The sequence below is a fragment of the Dipodomys merriami genome, unplaced genomic scaffold (assembly GCF_024711535.1).
Source record: "Dipodomys merriami isolate MVZ:Mamm:240054 unplaced genomic scaffold, mDipMer1.0.p SCAF_4, whole genome shotgun sequence".
Classification (NCBI taxonomy): domain Eukaryota; kingdom Metazoa; phylum Chordata; class Mammalia; order Rodentia; family Heteromyidae; genus Dipodomys; species Dipodomys merriami.
In genome coordinates, this window is record NW_027205603.1 from 71,754,433 (window position 1) to 71,776,589 (window position 22,157).

The 22,157-nt window shown below is 34.9% G+C and overlaps 1 pseudogene; it reads right to left on the reverse strand.

Annotated features, from left to right (window-relative positions):
* Positions 1-338: 338 nt before the first annotated feature.
* LOC138806162 (small integral membrane protein 15-like) lies at positions 339-2,913 on the reverse strand (annotated as a pseudogene).
* Positions 2,914-22,157: the final 19,244 nt, after the last annotated feature.

Sequence of the window (22,157 nt, forward strand, 5' to 3'; positions counted from 1 at the left end):
TTTCCATTTCATATGGCCTAATTGAATACAACCTGTTACAAGGTCAAATGTAGAATTTTCACTTGTGAATCATGTCTGCACACAAGAAGTTTCAGATTTTGGAACAGTTATGATTTTTGATTTTCAGATTAATACACTTACAATGTCAATAGATACCAAAAAACTTTTCACACACAAAACTAAATGTTACTGTAATATTGAGGTCAGAACATGAGTCTTTTATATAATCAGATTTAATTTCCTATATGATCCTATGATGAAATCCAAACACTTAATGAGTCCAAAGCTACATAATGTTCCAAATGAGTCTCCTCTAGGTGCAGAGCTTGTTCACTCCTTCAATCTTTTTTTAATCGTTTAGCTTTTGGATTTTTTTTGTCGTTTTGGTTTCTTCTTTTGCTCCTTCTCTCTGGCTTCAATCATCTTGGCCCATTTCCAGGATAGAACAGCACTTGCTAGGGCAGTGCTGTTGTAAGGAAACCATAAGGGTCCTTTGCAGCCCATTCCACTGCATACTCAGCCCAAGCTGAGTCTTAGGAAACTTATGTTTGAGTAGTAGTCTCTAATTTTGTACTTGGATAATCAGTGAGCCAATCACAATTTCAGATGACCCCTGGTTGTCATCTTCTTTTGTTCGATCATACACTTCTGAGCGGTTTAAATTCATTAGACCTGAGGCAGCCTTCATGAGACTCTTATCTCCTCCAATAACCCACCAGAAGTGGCTTGTGGCTCAGGTGAGTGCTAGCCTTAAGCTGAAGAGCTGGGGGACATGGCCCAGGCCCAGAGTTCAAGTAAAACTTTAGTCTTTACCACTTTAATGAGGAGAGGGGAAATTCATAGATCTGTTTCTTAAACAGTCTTGTACTTAGTCCTTATCAATCATAAGAAACTGTTTTCCCTCAATGATTCCCAGAATGTTTAATGTTGCCAAATACAGAGCATGCTGGGGAATCTGTACATAAATTAAGTTGGTCTGGGAGTTGATTGGTCCAGTTTAAGACTTCATTAATTTTTTTTCCAAATGTGATTGTGTTCCAACTTCTAAAAGAGTTGCTGTTTTACTCTGTTCACTCTTCTTTTTGTGGATTTGTGTTTTCAAACAACCTTGTGTTTGTGTGTGTGTGTGTGTGTGTGTGTGAAATGAGGGGAATAAATGTGTGGTTAGTATAGAGTAATCCATTTTTAGATTTGGATTTCATTTAATTTATACTGACAGATTTTTGATATGATATATCAAAGATAAATATAAATGAGTTCATATATATTCACATGCAGTACAAATCTATCTCTGACTGATTTAGATGTTCTACAAACCTAATGACATTTAACAAGAAGGCTAAGCAGCTGAGGGGGTCAGTGAACTATTAAGGGGAGCAGGAAATTTATGTATCTCTTTTTTTTAACCTACATCCTGTTAGAGACATGCACACTTTTGGAAGCAGTTGTTTTTTGTTTTCATTGTCACAAGGGTACAGTTTAGCGAATTAGTCCCTTAAAGAGTTTAAGTACTTAACCTACAAAAGTTTACAGAAAGAGCAAATTACTAAGTAGTACTAAGGCGATTTTGAGAGCTATCGTAGCTTCTTAGAAAGTAGCTAGACAACAAAGCAAACTTAAAAAAAAATGTTGTATTCACACACAACTGAAAGGAGAATTTCTTAGGGGAGGAACCCAGAGGCATACCTCCTCTGGATATTTAACCTATTTGTCAAAAGAAAATCTAGGACATGGAAACATGGGTGTATTGTTTTTGTTTTTTGCTTTTTGTTTTTGTCTTTTTGGGGAGGAGGCAAGGGGGAGGACACAGAAATGGAGGAAGAGTATACAAATGCAGTCATGAAATTCAGTAGAAATTATTTGGAAAGTGAACTATGTAACATGTAGGCAGGAATGGATGGGAGGGAAAAATTCTGGGAAAAAGCAAAGGAAGCGATGGCATTGTCTAAAAAGAATTGTCCTCATTTACAAATTTAGGAGATGATAATCCATCTGTACAATACTTTAATAATACCAATTAAAATTATGTATTTTTAAATGTTATAATTAAGCAGGAAAAGTGGGGAAATTAAGGTTATACAATGCAATCACAAGGATGTATTTTCATATTAGTCATAAAGAAAAAGATCTATGGGCTTGTAAACAAAGCAGTAAAATTAGAGACAAATAAGATGGCTGTGATGATGAAAGACTATCAATTTGTCCGTTTAGCATTTCACAAATACACAGACACGCTATACAAGTATTATACAGCAATAAACTGTACTCTAAAGATTTAACTTTCCACAGTCCTGGCAAAAAGTAAGTACAGTTTTGTATAAGAAGTACAAAAGTGAAGAAGTTACACGCATCTGGGTGGCCAGACTCTTCTGTTGTGCAAGGGAGGCGTCATTTAACAAAGCAGTATATGAATACAATGTATCTTGATCAGATTTACCCCTTCAACTGTTTTCACCCCCCCCCCCACTTTGACCCACTTCTTCCCTTAGATTTCTCAATTTTGTGGCATATGCCATAAGTTCTTGGCTTCATTCTGCCCTCTCCCGTTCACTGTATATACTCTCTCCCCCCTTGGCACCACCCCCTACTTGCAAAGTATCCATTTCTTGATGTTAATTTTGTTTTGCTTTGACTTAGTCTTTCTAAAAACAATTGTATTATGTGTGTTTTCCATAGCATCTATTATGGTTATCTCATGTGGAACTGCTGGCATATGACCGAACATATTTACTTATAGATTTAAAGGCACATTCCATCTACCACTGATGAGAGAAACCATGAAATCTTTGTTTCTTTGGGTCTGGCTTACTTAAGTCTTTCCATTTTCTTATGAATGGCAAAAAACCTCATTCTTTATATTGGATGAGTAAAATTCCTTTGTGTATACATACCACATTTTCTTAATCCATTCATCGATTGAGGCACATATGGGCTGGTTTCATATTTTGCCTATGGTGAATACTGCTTCAATAAACATTGTTGTGCTGGTTGTTTTACAGTAGCCTTGTTTGTGTTTTATTGGATAGATACCCAGGAATGGAATTACTGGATCAGGATAGTTCCATGTTTAGTTTTTGGAGGCTCCTCCACACTGCTTTCCAGCATTGTTGATCAAGATTACATTGCCAACAGTGTAATAGAGTTCCCTTTGGGCCTCATCCTTGTCAGCATTTGTTGTTTCTTATCTTTGTAGTGGCCATTCTGGAGTGTGACAAAAATTCTGTTGTTTTGAATTGCATTTCCTTTATGTCCCTTACTATTTCTACTCAGAAACCTCAACGGGTATGAAAAGGAATGATACAGATAGAAGGGGGAAGAAACTCAGAGAAGAGATGCTTTCATTTAAAAGCCAACTTAAACTTGGTCGAGTAAAATAAAAGACAACAAATAGTAAGGAAACCAACAAAAAGCCCAAACCTACTGAAAATGAGAAGATATGAAGTTTATGTGACATGGATGACAGGGGCAATGACGTCATTGTTCTTTTCTTAACTTTGTTTGTAATATTCTATCTCTTTTTTCCAAATGTCTTTGTTCAACTAATTGAAAAAAATCTTTTTTTTTTTTTTTTGGTACTGGGGATTGAACCCAGGACGTTGCGCTTGCTAGCCAAGCGCTTTGCCACTGAGCTACATCCCAGCCCTGAAAAAAATCTTAAAAGACTATATTTTCATACTCAAGAAGTTGAGATTTGAGGATTGATATTAGAAGCCAATCTGGACAGGAAAGTCTGTAAGAATCTTATCACTTAATAACTACCAAAAAACCCCCAACAAAACAAACAACAAAAAAACAACCCAGAAGTAGAGCTGTGGCTCAAGTGTTAGAGTATTAGCCTTGAGCACAAGAGCTCAGGTACAGTGCCCAGGACCTGAGTTCAAGCCCCAGAACAGACATACAGAGAGACACACATACACACACATGCAAATACTTTTTCATGAGATTCTTACTAAGAAAACAAAATATAATGTCCACAGGAAGATTGATATAGATTCTGTTTGTACACTTTTAGGTCCTGACCCTATCCCTGTTTTCCTCATCTCTGAATTAGCTTTCATCACAGAAGTAACTCCAATGTAAACTAGTATGGGATCTGGCATATGATTGACAGCTAACATTACAAAAATGGTCAAGTAAAGGAATCATTCTTAAAAGAGATATAATAAAGGATAACACACATATGTATATATATATGTATATATGCAAATATACACATATGAACACACAAGTAATCATTATGTGGAAATTGGAAGGAATTTGCCTATCATATCAAATTTATTTTTATTATAGATATGTAAAAATTGTCTATTAGTGTTCCAGTCCAAGGGTAAGAGAACAGATAGAGGCAGATAGATGCAGGATTAACAGATACAATTTATTGTGGGTTAACAAGAGATGTAAAGCCAAGGTCTATAGTCAGACCAGTGGATCCCTGAAATTTGAATCAGGGGTTTGTATAGTAGAGAGAACAAAAGTGACTTTTAACCAATCCAGAATATACCTAGTTTGTCAATAACTGACATTAAGGATGCCAGGCACATTCCTATGATGTTGCTAGGGTCCCACTTGTACCATGCTTATAGCATGCTAGGAAACTATGTGAGGAAAAACAGACCAGAAGACTGTCCATCATGGCACTCATAAACCTAGATGGCTGCAGTCAGTTCTAGAGAGATCCCTTCATCCAGCAGAGTAACAGCGAAGTGTGTTATTGATTGAGGAAGTGATTGTAATTTTAGAGGGAATACTAGTAAATGATAACACACTCAAACAAATTATATGCAAGAAAGCACCTGGGACCTGAAGCTTACCTTTTGAGAAAGACAGATGGACTACAGAGTGATTATAAAGCTTTTATCATAGGAAACCTACCTTTCTGGATTAGCATTTAAATCAAAGGAGAAATCAAATGCTCACTAGGCTAAAGCAAGCTCTGTTGGAGTCAGCTAGATAATGTTGGAAGGAGAAAGAGCCCACTTATTCTTCGCTTAACAAGGATGATTTCTTTCTTCCTTAAGCTACATGTTCACATAGGTCAGTGGTCAGCTCTGTTCATTGCTAATACTTAGAGATCTAGACAGATAGACATTTCTGGTGGCTCTAGCATAAACAGAGTTTTAGATAGTTTCCTATATGTACTTACATGTTTATACAATGGGCGGGGCATGTTGCTTCGATTATAATTCGTGGCTACATCACCCTCATTCTTCCTCAAAGAGACAATGAACCATAATACCACTATATGATCAGAAAGAGAAGTAGACCTGAATGATTTAGATAAACACCATGAATAAATAACACATGAATGCATATGTTGTTGTCACTACAAACTCTGTCAATACTGGAGTAAAAATTTGTGTAGAATAATAAAGACACCATAATAAACAAGGTATAAAAATGTTCATATTTTATTTTCTTAAATCAAATTCTAAAAATATTTTTTAAAGTCTTCCAATTAGACGTTAGTAACAAAGGAGGAAGTAGCAATATTTAATAGGAAATGTACTCATTACCTTGCTCATGTAATTGTAACCCCCCTGTACAGTATATGTACAATAAAAATGTATAAAAAAGAAATAATGCATGCTAGGGTAAGTTCGTGCATAATGTTTTTTAGAGTTTTATCTACACTAACTTAATTCATGATTAATAATAAATAATAATTAATTCTGGCATGAATCCATATTCAATTTGTCTAGCAAGCTAATATAATCCAGAAGAAAACATTCTCAGGGTATTTCTCTAAAGCGAAGAAGTATTAATAAATAATGAATAGTAATGTAACTAGTTTCTGCTAGAATATTTTTTTAATTTAATTTTATTTTATTTGTGAACATACTGTACAGAGGAGTTACAATTACATGGGCAGGATAATGCGTACATTTCTTACCAAGCGTTGCAGCCTCCTACTTTGTTTACCCTTCACATCCCTTCCCAGCCTCCCCCCTCCCCCCCATCCCAATCCTATTCCTTCCCCCCCCCCTGCACCGACGTTGTAAAGCTCGTTTTGGACATGACAACTTGTACTTCTCATTGTTGCAACAGGTCCACTCTGCTAGAATATTTTAAAAAGTAATGCATTAAAACAATGTCAGTTATAATGTACAGAGAGTCTAGAGTCTTCCTTCTTGTGTCATCTCCTGTTTTTTCAAATAAAATTACATTCTTATCACCTCAAACCTCTATTCCCATTAACTTCAGTGGGGATTATAAGCAAGTGAATGGCAGGCAATTTGCTCCAAGGTATATATGCTTTGTGCTAATGAATACATGATATTTGCTGAACACAACAGATCCAGGCACTTCTTCAGTCTGTTTGTGAAAAATTCCACTTGGTTATTGTGCTGAGAGCTCAGTGCACACAACCAATAAAGACAGAAGAGTGGGTGAGAAGAGATTTTCAGGGGGGTCCCTGCATTAGGTCTGGATGATTAAAATGTTTCAATCACATTTTTTTGCTGTCTGTATGATCATTTAAAATAACTCAGTTCCACCCATTTTCCTGAAAATGTCATTATTTTGTTCTTTCTAATGACAGTGCAATATTCCATTGATCCATTCATCTGTGGTGGGACATTTGGGTTGTTTTCATATCTTGGCTATTGTGAACAGTGCATCAATGAACATAGAGGTGCATGTGTCCTTGTATCCTAGTTCCTGTTGCTTGGGGTAGATGCCTAGGAGTGCTATGGCTGAGTCATAGGGTAGATCTATGTTTAATTTTCTGAGGAACCTCCAGACTGCTTTCCAGAGTTGTTGTATTAGTTTACATTCCCACCAGCAGTACAGTAAGGTTCCTCTCTCTCTGCATCTCTGCCAGCATTTGTCATTATCTGACTGTAGGGTTATAGGCCACTCTGACTGGGGTATGGTGGTATCTCGAGGTTGTTTTTATGTGCATTTACTTTATGGCCAGGGATGATGAACATTCCTCATGTGTTCATTTGCATTTATTGTTAAAGTCTGTAGAGTTAATAAGCTTTGTAGATCAAGACATTGACAATTAGCATTGTGAAAGTTAAAATGTGTTGGTAACTTTAGCTAAGTATCATTACGCCACAATGTTATGAAATTTATGTAATTACTTAATCTCAGTAAAGAAAAAATATTAATAAAAATAAAAGAACAGTATAAACACTGTGTTATAGATGTGCAAAGGTAGGTAAAGGCTCTAATAAATGGGCCAATTGTTTATTATTTGAAGAATCCTTAATAACATTCAACTTCTTGGTGTTGATGACCTGGAAAATTTTCAAATCTATGTCAGAATACATATATATATATATATATATATATATATATATATATGTTATCATGAGGGTTAATATAATTATTTTAAATGGATGAAACACATGTTATTTAAAGATGATCAAGAAAGATTGCACTCTTTTGTGCCAGTGAGAACTCAGGAAGCACAACAATATCTTGTCTAGATAGAATCATGGGATTCTTTTTTATTCATTGTAAAGGTGAGGTACAGAATGGTTACAGATACATTAAGTAAGGAAATTCATCCAATTCGTGTCAAGCTTTGTTACCCCCATGCAAGATTTTGTTGAAAATTGTCTGTTCTGTCATCAACACTACCTTACATTCTTTTCAGAGTATCATATCCTGTAAGATGCTCAAGGTCACGCTAGAAGTAGAAAGTGAGTTTTCTTCAATTGGTACATGACTATAATTATGTGCTTGCTTAGTCAGTGAACAAGCATAATTTGACTTGAGGGGTTATTTCACTGTGACATATCTGGCATCACATATGTGCAGCTCATCCTGTATATTATGTTTCATGATATAATACCAGTGTTATGTTGGCAAATAACTAAAGTTGAGATTTGCCCTTTAGATGCAATCCTAAATTCCACCTGCCCATCTCCCATTGACCTATGATCCAGAAATTAGAAACCCTTTGTGGGGGTCTGGGAAGGTAGCTCAGTGGTAGGGTGTTTGCCTCACATACATGAGGCCCTGACTTTGATTCTTCAGCACCACATAAACAGCAAAAGCCAGAAGTGGCGCTGTGGCTCAAGTTATATATAGAGCACTAGCCTTGGGCTGAAGAGCTGGGGGGCAGCATCAAGCCCAGAGCTCAACCCCCATGACCTACAAAAACAAAACAAAACAAAAAACAAAAAACTCTTTGTGGGATCTCTCCACAAGATAATCAACGTGCAAAAGCCAGCTAAGTAACTCCATTATCATTTTAGATATGTGAACACCAAGATTCAGACATTTTAAACACTTTACCAAAGGTCTGTCTTTGTGATAGAGATAAGATTTAAACTCATAAGGACTTCTCTCATAGGGCTTCAACTTAATTAACTATTCTCTTCATGCTTTCTTAGGGAAAATGAATCTGCCTCCATCACCACAATAAAATACATCTAATGATGTGGAGGGAATGTAAACTTCCGTGGGCAAGAGGCTGGAGTCTCATCACTAATAAAGCTAACCCAGTACTCACTTTGAAACACTTTACCTTGTGTATTAATCAGATATAAGGACTTCTCTCTTATGGAAAGACTTCATTCTAATATCTATTGAGCACAGTGAGTTAACTTTAATTAGGAAAGATAAAAAACTTAGGTGTCTTTTATCTACTTGGTATGAGGAGGACAAAGGCAAATAAATGTTCTTCAGAGATTTGTGATCTTGCCTTCCATTTGAGTTCAATTTAAAGTTGATACAGATATAAAGCTTGATATTTTAGAATGAATGGCAAGGAACTTCCAAGGTCATCTCATGCAATAACTCTCTTTTGACCTTCTCTCCCTGCTCCTTCTTAGATAAAAATAAAACATCCACGAACATTGTCTATATTTGCTGCCTGTTCCACAGTATCTTCTTTTATTCAGTTTAATGAGGCCTTCATCTTGATCACTTTGTTGTTACTACCCTGTGCCAAGATCTATTGTTATCTTGGTGGAATAGTTGGTCAAATTTTACCAGTATGCTTAGTAGCAGGGTTACTTGCCATCTCTGTAAAGTGTTTTGTTTTGTTTTGTTTTTCATTTGGCTCTGTGGATCCAAAAGCTTACTATTTTAGATTTAGGCTTTTTTGTTTGATTTCTAACTCTCATGTGGTGCCTCCATGTTCTCTGTGTGGAAATTCCTGTGAAACATACATTTTTAGAGTGCTCTAGGTAAATGTGCTTGGATCTACTATTTTCTTTTTCCTAAGAGATCTCATTTAATGGCACATGCCATTAAATAGCATCCTGATTCTGCTCTATTGAATCTTATCAAATCCCAGATACACATTCTATTGAAGTAATCTAAACATCTATGTGTTAGCTGTACTTGGATATCAAATAATACTTCAAATATGGCTTGTATGTAACATAAATTTAATTTCGTTCTCCTCTTCTCAAAATGACGCTGTTCACTTGGGAGTCTTTCTCATGATTCACTTACATGCTCAATTTTTTGGTCTTTGGTTCTGACTTTTACTCATATTCGACACCAAATTTATCAGAAAATGTTGGCTTTTTCTTTGAAAATGATATTGAGACTCATCATCTACCTTACTTCCAGCTTTTTTTCTGCTTCCGGCTTTGACAAAGAAACCTTACCTATTTAAATATAATTTTATTTCATTATTAAGGTATTGTAAGGGGGACCATTTCCTGAGTCAGATAATAATATAGTCAGATATTATATACATTTCTATTGTTTTTGGATAATATCACCCCTTCTGTTGCTTTCCCTCCATTTTCTCCTCCCATATCTGTCTACAAGTTGTACATTGTATCTACTGAGTGGCATAACTACATTTGTTTATCCTTCCTCCTATCCTTTCTACATTTTCCCATTGTCCCCCCTAAAAGAAAAAGAAAACCCAAAGGAAAAACAAACATCACCACCACCACCACCACCAGCAACAAAACATCTTTCCACTAGTAAGGACTAATCTTAAAGTATCTCCTCTGGAAATACCTTTGTGCTTTTACTCTTGGTCTTTATCTTCACAGAGGAATGCAATCATGTGTCTGCTTAGACTAACAGTATATCATGGGTCTTGTCTATCTATCTCTCTATCAATCTGTCTCTCTGTGTGTTTTGCACACACATACATACACACACACACACACACACACACACACGCACGTTATTCAAAAATCTCATAGCCACATACACAATGACATCTTATCCTAATAAAGAATAAATATACCCAAGACAATATAGTGGTAACTGCAATATAGAAAGGGATGCAAATGAGTTAGAAATGGAAAAAAAATTAAAGTGAAACAGAATTAGGATGTTCCAAGACCTGCAAGAAAAATATGATATGACCTAAAATTATGGGTAACAACCTTTTTGAGGAATTTGAGATTCAGGATAAAAACAAATAATAATTCAAAATAAACAAGGTAGTTTGACACTTCATTTTTTTGGGGGGTCCAGTCGTGGGGCCTGAACTCTGGGCTTGGGCACTGTCCCTCAGCTCTTCAGTTCAAGGCTAGTGCTCTACCACTTGAGCCACAGTGCCACTTCTGGCTTTTCTTTTTGCTTATGTGGTGCTGAGGAATTGAACCCAGGGCCTCATGCATGCAAGGCAAGGCAAGCGCTCTACCACTGAGCCACCTTCCCAGCCGACACTTCATATTTTATATGAAAATACTCGCCATATGTTAGTTTTACTCTCACATTTTAACTTCTGTTCTGTCTTCAGCTGTCTGGCCCACTTTGACAAAGTAACATGAACTGGGTAAGTGGCAGGAACCCCTCAAAGATCAGGAGCTTGGGAAATCTACTATGGAACTTGGTAGATTCTATGTCTGGTGAGAGCTTTTTGTTTACAGGTGTTGCTGTCATGCTGTGTTTCTATGTGTTGGGAGAAGCAAGGCAGGTTTTCTTTCCTCTTTTATACAGTGACTTCCTATTGGTGAAGCTTCTGACACCTGATCAAGTCATCTCCCAATGGCTCAACATATGCATTCTTAGAGGACACAAATATTCAGACTGTAGATGCACTATGGATGATTCTCATTTGTGATGTATATGTAGTTACTAAGTCAACCCTTGGAGCAGATATATTTGCAATTATTTCTGGACTACTAAAGCTGTTGGACTCTTACATCTTCCATGTGCCAGATTTAGAGTTTCATCCCTTCCTCATTCTATTTTTCAAAGTTTCCAAGTTTGCATGTGTTTTCAACATACAAGACTATAATAATATCGTGACACTGATAAGGAAAATGATAATTATATTTAAAACTTTCTGCTACAAGGTTTGAAGGTGTTATAGCCACAGAATGAGAGATGGTATGATCGCTCAAAGTTAACCCAAGTGAATAAAAATAGATTTTTGTAATAAGATACTGTGTGCAACAAATGAGTTAAATTCTTTGATGCTGCAATACAAAATATAAATATCTTAGCCTTCATAGGGAAGGGAAAAACACATTTTAGGTATTTATAAAACCTGCTAAATATTGTCATCCCGAGGTGATATTAAGAAATCAAGTCCATTTTGTGTCAAAGTAAGTGAAAGATGGAGTTACTGGCATCAAGATGAAATTAGGTCCATTTCCTATCGCAATTTGGTATCTATTAAAGAGATGCTTCTGTGGTTAGAGGTACTCGGATGCCTATTACTTTGTAAGTGGAACTTTAACAAACGAAAGTTCATGCACTGAAGGAAATAGCTCAAGCTATTATATATTATCTTTTTTAATGGCTCACACAGGTTAAGACTCTTTGCTTGCTACGTGGCTTAGCTTGAGATAAACCTGAATTGTGAGAGTATCTTGCTTTATTATGGAATACTACATGAAAATTGAAAAGAGAAAATAGCTTCAGGGTAGCAGCAAAACACTAGTTAACATTTACTGAACACTTAATATTTTAAAGCTCTGGTACTAAGTGCTTTATAGACCATGCCTTTAGATCTGTCATCATTTAATAATGACATTTATATCACGAGCTTAGAAAGTTTGTGAATTCTTATGTACAAACAGAAATAAAATAATGAGAAGAGGTAAAATTCAGATCTGTTTCACATCCCTGTCTTTTCATCAGTTCTCTAATGCTTGAATTTTTGGATATTCTAGCTTATCTGTTTTGAGTATCTATATGATTTTACTCTGTGTGTGTGTGTGTGTGTGTGTGTGTGTGTGTGTGTGTGTGTGTGTGTATGTGCATGTGCGTGTGCTGATCCTGGAACTTGAACTCTTAGCCTGAGTGCTGTCCCTTAGCTTTTGTGCTCAAGGTTAGTGCTCTATTTCTTGAGCAACACTTTCACTTCTAGGTTTTTCATAGTTAATTAGAAAAGGATCTCATGGACTTTCCTGCTAAGGCTGGCTTCAAACCACATTCCACAGATCGCAACCTGAATAGCTAGGATTATAAACATGAGCCACTGGTGTCCAGATGTTTGTGTGCATGCGTGTGTGTGTGTGTGTGTGTGTGTGTGTGTGTGTGTGTGTGTGTTTATTGTCAAGGTGATGTACAGAGGGGTTACAGGTACATAAGTAATGAGTATATTTCATAATGAGTATATTATAGAAATAAAGTATATTTCTTGTCCAACTTGTTATCCCTTCCCTCAATTTTCTCCTAGTTTCCCTCCCTCCTAGTTTTCCTCTCCCTAAGTTATACAGATCATATCCAATATATTATCTTGCGAATATTGCTGTTGCATTGGTTTCCTCCTTCTCCTTTGTCTCACCATTCTGTTGTTCCCCTTCCCTTCCCTAATTCAGATAAACATATATACAATACTAGGGCATCAAAATCAAATACAGTGACAGCAGTGAATATATCACAGTGGGAAAGAACATACAAAAGAAACAAAGAAAGTCAAAGACTACAAAAATAAAAAAGCAACAACAAAGAAAAAGCTCTTGTGTCCATATCTTGGAGTTCATTTTAATTTGCAAAAAACAAAATAAAACTAGCCATGTAATAAAATCTCACAGAACAGAAATCAAGTGTATACTTTATATATGTCATCTGACCTCATATGTAATGATACCTGGATTCTATCTCTGACCTTTCTGTCTTTGTTCTTTTTCCTACTGAGTCATCAAGGGGCACAGTACAGTGCTCAATATTCTCTCAATAGATGCAGAAAAAGCATTTGACAAGATCCAACACCCCTTTATGATCAAGGCTCTGGAGAAACTAGGAATCTAGGGAACATTCTTCAATATAATAAAGGCTGTGTATGACAAAACTACAGCCAGCATTATACTTAATGGCAAAAGAGAAAGCCATTTCCTCTAAACTCAAGAATGAGACAGGGATGTTCATTCTCTCCACTCCTCTTTAATTTAGTCTCAATCAATTTTTTTGACAAAGAGAAAAAGAACACAATGTATTTTCAAGTATATCTGTCGTCAATGAAGAAGCATGACTAAATGAATTATCCTGAAATGGCTTCTGTCTTAACTCCAAAATTTCATTAATAATAGTAAGAATTTTTCTGTAACTACATGATAATTTGAAAATTTGGTTGCACAACCCCATAAGTTGTTACTCATGTAAAACTAAGTCTTTGGAATTCACTATTATTTTCAAGATTTTATCATTCTTAAAGTTTCAGGATTGGTTCATAGTAAATCAATTCTCAAAGAAAGGAAGCGATTTAAGGGGTCTACAGAAATTGATGTGCTACCAACTCAGGATTAGAATATCTCAGAAGTGTCATGATTGTTAGGACATGTGATACCAACTCAGGATTTGTCCTAACAATCATGACACTTCTGAGATATTCTAATTAGATATGTCTTACAAATTCCTTTCAATAAGTACATACACTTGTCATTTTTACTCTGTTTGAAAGTACAAAGGGTTTTAATTGGAGTGACAATTTTCTACCGAGTTAGCTTTCTTAGGAATGTGGCTTTGTTGTTAAAATGTGCCTCATTGACAAAAGACTCTTATAAGTTCACAAGAGGAAAAGAAGCCTTTTCTATTCTGTTTGGAAACATTAACAGATATTTTCCAATTTAAAGAAATTGACTTTTTGAGCCTAATTCAGCTGGGTGAAATATAAGAATTTAAAAGTGGAATCCAATTATCTCTAACTTGTATACTTTGTTGAAAAGCTATTAAATTGGAAATTTTTGAGCTGTTTCAGAAGGCATATTTAAATTTTCTATCTATAATAAAAGCAAAATAAAAATAACTTTAAGATGCAAACCTAGACAGGTGACTCATGTTTACTTCACAACTGAGGTCTTATACATACAAAAGTAGGCTCTGTTTCTGACCTAGTTATTTATAATACCTTTCCATCTGTGAACTTGTTCTCTTTTTATCTTTTAATGACGAAATATAATTCCATTATCACAGCACAAGATTCAGTCACTAGGTGGCTCCATATAGCTTTTCAACAGCAGTCTTCTATGAAAATCCTTTCATTTTAGAACATTGCCTCCTCTTCTCCTTCCTCCTCCTCCTCCTTTTCCCTTCCCACTCCTCTCCTTCTCCTTCCCTTCTTCTCCCTCCTCCCCCTCCTTTTCCTTCTCTTCTTTTTTGCAATTGTTTAATTTTCAGCTCATATATTTTTTGCCTTCTATTCCTATGATTTCTACTTGGTGTAGCATAGTTGAAAGCCATTAGCTAGGTGTGTAAGAATTCCTGTATAATTTCAGTGGAAAGAGGACACAGAAAAACTACGCATACATTTCTGTAGGTTAGGCAATTCTTACTGAATCTAGGACTTTTAGTCAATTGGTCTAGTTCTTAGAGTAACAGAATCTCATGGATCTTTCCCTCTCTCCTCCCCCCAACCCTTTCTGGGCATGGGTGTGTATGTGTGCGTGAATGAGTGGACTCCTTCTTCTTTCTCATGTATACACAAAATACATAGTGTGTTAATTATCTAGCATGGTTGTGACTATGAGGTTACCTAATCAAGGATTTGAAATCCCAGCCTTCACCAAACAATACCTTATTTTCTTATAGAAATGAACCTACTGTTGCACACATACAGTGATATGTCCTTTAAAAGTGACAGTTTTGATACAAATGAAGTTACGCCCATGCATTTCTATTATATGTATAAAGGAGATAGATGTGTGAACCTAAACAAATGGTTCGACCTGTGAGGTTTTTTCTTTTTTGGGGGTGGGGAGATGGAAGTGAAGGTTGGAAAAATCATTGACTCAAGGTCTCTTTACATAAACCAGGCTGGCCTCAAATTTGAATCCTGCTTTTCATAGCCCAAATGTTGGAATTATACGCATATGCTACCACATCCAGTTTAATTTTACTCTCTGAGTTATCAGAAATGCAGAATAATATAGAAGAGAAGGAAGTGCATTGGGAAATCAGAAAGGTACTAGTCCAGTCTTTTTTTTTTTTTATGAGCACTATCTCTTTCATTGTAATGACTCAAGCTATCTTTTTTGCTTGGAACAGCCCTGGTTTACACCTGCTATCCCAATACAATTATTAATAGAAACTGATCTCCTCTGAAAAGTGTCCTGGTTTGGAAGATAAATTATATAGTTACTTTATTTTGAAAGATCCTTTCAACTTGAGTGTTCTTTGATGCTGCCTGGAGATGAGATGTGGAATCAATTGTCCAAGAGCTAGCCATTGAAATTGTAGTCCTTTACTTTGAACAGTGATGAGAGATGAAAGTATTGAGTTTGCTACTGCCCAGATCATGAAGGTCTGCTATTCAAAGACTTTACTATAAGTGTCAGGATAAACTTTTAATCAGAGAAAATATTACAAAATGACTTTGACTACATTATAGAGAATGAATTTTAAGAAATCATTGCTGGAGACAGAAAAAAACAGCTAAGAATGTTTTATGATAATTAAAATAAGAAATATTATTAATCTTAACCAAGATTTTGTGAGTGCAGAAAAATAAAAACCCAACAAGCAAAGTGATATTTAGATGGGGACATCTATAATAGGTAGTGACAGAATGTGACAATTGAAGTAGATATGAGTCTAGAAGAGCATTCCCTCAACCCATCAGCTTCTTAACTGACTGGATGTATAATCATGCCATTATGAAAAGGTTGACCATAGGCTAAAGAGTAATGTAGTAAAGATAAGATGGATTTATTACTTGACTTTTGTAGTTTAAAATATATATTGGGGAATAAAAATGGAAATATCTAGTAGATATCTAGAAATAGAAGAACCTAAGAATATTAGATTCAGCTCTAAGGATACAGATTTGTGAGCAGTCAGAGTATTCAAATTTCCTAGAATAGATCTAGAAAAATATGCAAAGAGACAAATTTGAGCCAGTAAAGAACTTTGCGGACATGTAGTATAAAAGCAAAGAATAAGTAAAAAGAAACCTCTGAAGGGAGACTAGTAAGGAGCTACTAAGTAGCACATCAATGAATGAAATTCATATGCAACCACATAAGCACAGAGGTAAAGATTATATTTTAGAGCATACACATTGCATTTTAATTAAATAGTGCTCAAAATTATGGTCTCCAGAATTTCTTACACTTATAAACCATAGTGTTTTCTTTATGCAGGTTATTGCTATTCAAATTTTTGCTATATTAGAAATAAATAAATGGAGGACATTGCTTTATGACAATCTTTAATATATAGATTCATTTAAGATAGTTCGATTCTGATATTTCCTTTTGCACATACATAACATGTTACAGAACATTGCTTGGGTTAAGGTGTATGAATAAAATATGACCACATACCTATTTTCATAGAGTTTAAAGGTAATTGTAAGAAATATACTCATTACCTTGCTCATGTAATTGTAACCCCTCTGTATGGTATTTTTACAATAAAAAAGGTAATTGTAAATATTCTTTCTGGATATTCAAGCAGAACTAGTCTATTGGTACTTTTTTAAAGATTAGTTCCAGGGAATCTGAACAACTAACTTTTATTCACTTATTAACTTGCTGTCCTTTGATGTATTTGAATTCTTAATTATTTTAACTTATGTCTGATTCTATATCCTCTCTTATTTGTCAGTTGTGAAATGTAAGGTCATTGGTTATGTAGATTTTCTAAATGTTGACACATGTCATTACATAGCAACACAAATTGCATTCATCAGTATCATTGCTGTTCCTGTCAACAATGTGTTTGAGTATTGGAAAGCTGTCAGGCTCACAGTGGTGGACATGTTTTCCAACATTCTAGTTTCCTCTCAAAAGCACAAATTTTAACATTGGCAATCCAGTTGTTTTCATTGAAAGGATAGGTTTCACTGTATTTGTTTCCCACAAAATGTCTGCCAAATACCCAAGTCTAAATTGCCATGGTTAATCTGCCATTCGTTCTTGTGTTCCATGAGCAAAGATGAGATCCAGAAGCTTGCAACTTAATTGGCCAAGTTCTTCCTTCTCTATTCCAACAGAATTCTTAATGCATATTTCACACTTTATCATATCAAGAAGCAAAAAATATACAAAACAATTAATATTTAATAAAATTATAATTTTATTTCATCAAGGAATATATAATGAAAATGGCTTAATTTTATATTAACTGTGAACATGCATGATATTGATAGCAGTTTTTGGCTAATAGATATAACACCATTGATTTTGAATAATCAATACAAATGTCAGTAGGGCAAAAAGAGCCAATGATATTTTTCTGTTAGTGTGAAAATAACTGATTTTTTTTTAGATGCTTAGAAGAGGTCTTCTTGGCTGGAGGCATGACTCAAGTGGTAGAATGCAAGAATCAGTCTTGTAGCACATCGTTGTGCACAGACTGCAATTTGAGAGTTGTTACTTTACACAAGAAGAAGGTTGTCTCACCAAGTGCTGTAAAAATATTTGAGGGTGTGCGGATACATAAAAAACCCATCTATATAGCACTTGCAAAAAAGAGGACATAGACAAATTTATATAGAATCATTCAGGGGTTCATGCGTTCCAGTTAATACATTCTAAACTTCAGCAAGTAATGTGTGGAGTAATGTAAAGAAAAGTTATACTACTTCCACCGCATTGAATATATTTTGTCTACCTTGAATGGAAATGCTTAAATGTATAAAGGCATTAATTATGGCTGTCACCAAACCTGGAAGAGCATATCAAATTCCTTTGACTGGGAAGTAAATGTCTCTTCTTTCTCTGAATTATGAGTCTAGCATGTAAAACAATTTGACATGCCATTTATAGTAACTTAGGATGGAGAGAGGAAAGCAAATCCTAGTAAAGTTACAGCTTCTGGCTACAGTGCACAGAAGTCAAATGAAATAGTTCAATATTTTATGAATGATTTGAATAAGTGATGGAAGGTTATTGGGTATATTTCAGCCCCCAGGAATTGTACATATGACAGAAAGGTTGCTAAAAAAAATGCCATTTACAGATCATCTTCTCTGAGACTTTCTGAGTCAGAAACACTACCTTCATCTGCTTTTGTCTTCAAAAGCTCTTCAAAGTCCTTTAAAACAGATGCTATTATCCCTTTCTTTTGTCTGCTTATTATAATTAAAAACATTTATTTGTAGCACGTAGTTATACACAGCAGTTTAAATTCCAGAATTTGAGGTGTGAGGACGATGCATCAGGATCAACGTCACCTCCTCCATTTTTCTCTCCCATCCCTTATATTCTTTTTCTTAAAATTATGATTATTAAGGTGATGCACAGAGAGGTTACAGTCAAGTAAATAGTACATTTCTTTATGGATAATGTCACCCTTTGCCTTGCTGTCTACCAGATTTTGTTTCTTATTCACTCCCAAATGTTGTATAGTTCATTTTCAACATAGTGTGTAGTGAGTATCACTGCTACATTTGTTCAGCCTTTGTCTCTCTGTTTCTGTGTCTCCCTTACCCTCCCAAAGACAGATTAGTGAACAAACAAGACAAAAAGAAAAGCAAACAAAAATAGCAACAAAGAAAACCCTACTGTTTCCTGGAGTTCATTTTAATAAATATTATTTTATAAGAGCAGATACATGTAGGCATTTTGCCTTTGTGTTCCTCTCCTAAGAGTATTTTCCTTTGGTCTCACTGGGTGTTAATGCCTGGAGTCCTGTATTGAGCATATTCCAGTGCATTTTAGCTATTAGGCCTTTCTTAAAGACCACTAACCTTATCTAAAAATAATAACTTTATCCAAAATAATATTTAAAACTTAAATTCATCTTGATTAAAGAACTTCAAAGATAGTAGGTTTTTGATTTTCTAAATTTATGTTATCTGAGTAAAATCACTATTCTTATGAATTATGAAATTCTTCATAGTCCAAAACATTTGCTTAGCTTTGGTTTCTCCAAGAAAGGTACTGTTCTAGAAGACTGTATTACAGTTTTAATTTATAAAGCACTCCTGAAAATGCAACCCTGAGGAAAGTGAAGCGGATAGACTCTGCAATCTTTCCATCCTTTCACTTATTTATTTATGTTATCTAAAATGACATGGAGCTCCTCGTCTCAAATGGTCTTCTTGTCTCTGTTTCCCGAATGACTTTGAATTAGTGATATTTTCTACCATGTCTGGCTCTCAGTTTTTGAATAACAGTATTATTCCCTAGCCATGAAACTTACCATATCATGAAATAATAAATAGAGGACGTATTTATTGTGCTCAGATAATGATTTCCAGTATTTTCTCAGAAAGCAATATGGAATCTTATATAATATTTTCATAGGATGTATTTGGAAATGCTTACCAGCTCTAACCCTCTGTTAGCCTTTATTATGTCTACAAATAACTATTTACTTATTATATAGCTGTTCAACAACTAAGCAATCACCTAAGTACTTACTTTGGAATTTTGCTTGCAGATTTATTCCTGTTCTTTTCCTGTCTTACTTGGTGTTTGCCTGAAATCTAGCATATATGATTCTAAGATAACCTTCCCATATGGAGCACTGGGACATTGCTTATTTCTAGAAATCCAATTTCCAACTTTTCTAGCCAGCTGAAAATAATATTGTTGTTTATCTTTTTCCTTCTATTATTTATTTTATTATTTATTATCTTTAAGTAGTTGTACAAAGGAGGCTCCATATAACACCACACTTTATAGATACAAAGCATCATGGTCAGGGTCATCCCTTCAACATTCTTATTCCCCTTCGACCCACTCCTTCCTTTACTTTTCCTGTACTTTCCCCTTACTTTTGTTGTATGTACAATGAAGTCTTTATTTTATCCTCTCCCCCTCTTCCCCTTTCACTCACCTACTCTTCTCTACCCTTATCCATCCCCTCTTGGATGTACCTATTTCCTGGGATTGATTTTGTTGGGCTTTGACCTAGCGTCTCTAATAGATTGGCATCAATTAATTGTACAAAGGTGTTTTGTTTTGACATGCCCATGAATGCATGCAATGTACCTTGATCAGACTTGCCCTTTCTGTGACTCTACCCTCATGCCCTTCCCCGATTCCCAAAACAATCTCAACAAGTTTCACATTTTTACACATGTCCATAAAGTATTTTGACCACATTTACCCTCCTTTACCTTCTTCTCTCCTCCTACCTCCCATCCCAGGGCATAGGACTTGTTTTATATGTGTGTGTAGTATATGTTATTTGTCCAAAGGATTTTCACTGTGGTATTTCACTTTCCTCATTCTCTCAGCCCTATCAGTGAAGAGAATAATAGAATTTGAACAATATTAAAATACATTGCATCTGTGAAGGAAGATAGGAAAACAAAATTCACTGGAGGCAGGTAAGCATGATTTTGAGAAATGTCTATGTTTTCCTTTTACCCCTTCTATTTACCCCTTAGCAATGTCATTTTAAATGTCTCATGCTTCAAAGATTTCATAATCATTCTATTTTATCATCTTCTATAACTTAACATTGTTATAAATACATTAATATGTTCAAACTGATAGCACATAGAAGAACAGAAAATAAGCAGAAAATTTGGGGAAGAAGATAAATAGAGTACATACAAAAAGTGACTGGCAATTCAGGAAATTGGAATAGAATGAATTAAAGATCAAAGAAAGAATGGAAAAGGTAAAAGATGGGAAAGCCACTTAATTTGATAAAACATGCCAGTTTAAAGTTAGAGTAATTATTTGGTAAAATATTCTTTAACATTAATGTTTCTTGTTTTCCACTTGCTTATGAAGCATTTATAGGCAGTCAATTACAGAGAATTTGGGTCCTCAATAAAGCAGAACACAATTTAAATTGTAAGCTTTAGTGATTTTATTCTCACATGGATGCATATGCATCAGAGAATTCTTTCCAAATATCCATCTCTCTTTCCTGGAGTATAATGTTATAAAAATGAAATGTTATGAACATAAGTTGAAAAAAACATTAGGTGTAAAAAAGCAGTACAAATATACTTGAAAAACCAATGTAGTTTATATATCTATTAAATTTTAAATCAAAGGTAGAAGAGTTCTTTTACAACATAGTATAGGAAGTTAAGACAAATTAGTGTAGGAATCTGTGTTATGTAAGCAACATTATCATTTACTGAACATACATGATATTCATATACAATATTGTTTCCCCTCAAAAATCATGTGAGGTATTGATTATTAATTAAATTTTACATAAAAGGTTGAGTTTCAGAGTTGTACTGTCTTTTCCAATCAGTAAAAACCCTCAATTTCAATCCCAAAACCCTTATTTTGTTTTTGAATTTGATTTCTAATCTAATGCAGAAATATCTTCCATAAAGTCCATTGAACACTGTTAGCTACATTCAACATTGGCTAGGATATCTTTGCCTTCGCATTTAATCAATCACAAAAAACAGTCTCAATACTGAATGAGAAGGTAATCAAGGTTATTTCTTAATTAGCTATTGCCAAGAAGCACGAAAGAACAAATTATGTATGCAGTTCTTAGGAATTAACTGTTTTGCCTGCTGTAAACTAAATAACCATCTAAAGTTTGTTAATGTATGTTTATACCTTCTATGTAATATTTCAAAGACTTCTACTGAATTATTAGAAGAAATGAATTTAGATGCAGGTTAAATTACATCATATCATTTAAGGTAGGAATCAGTCATGCAAAAAACTCTTGAATGGCTGGCTGAATGCTATACAGAAACATATTTTGCGATAATCCATTGAAATTAGCTAGATGATGAGAGGCCACAAACACCTTGGCAAGTATAACTTTCTACTTTCCAATTTATGGGAATTTTCCCCCTTAATTTTTACATGAATTTCATTAATGTTGTAGAAACAGGTTATGAATTGAGTTGATGTGTCATAACAAAATATGAAATATCTATTGGTTTCTTCATC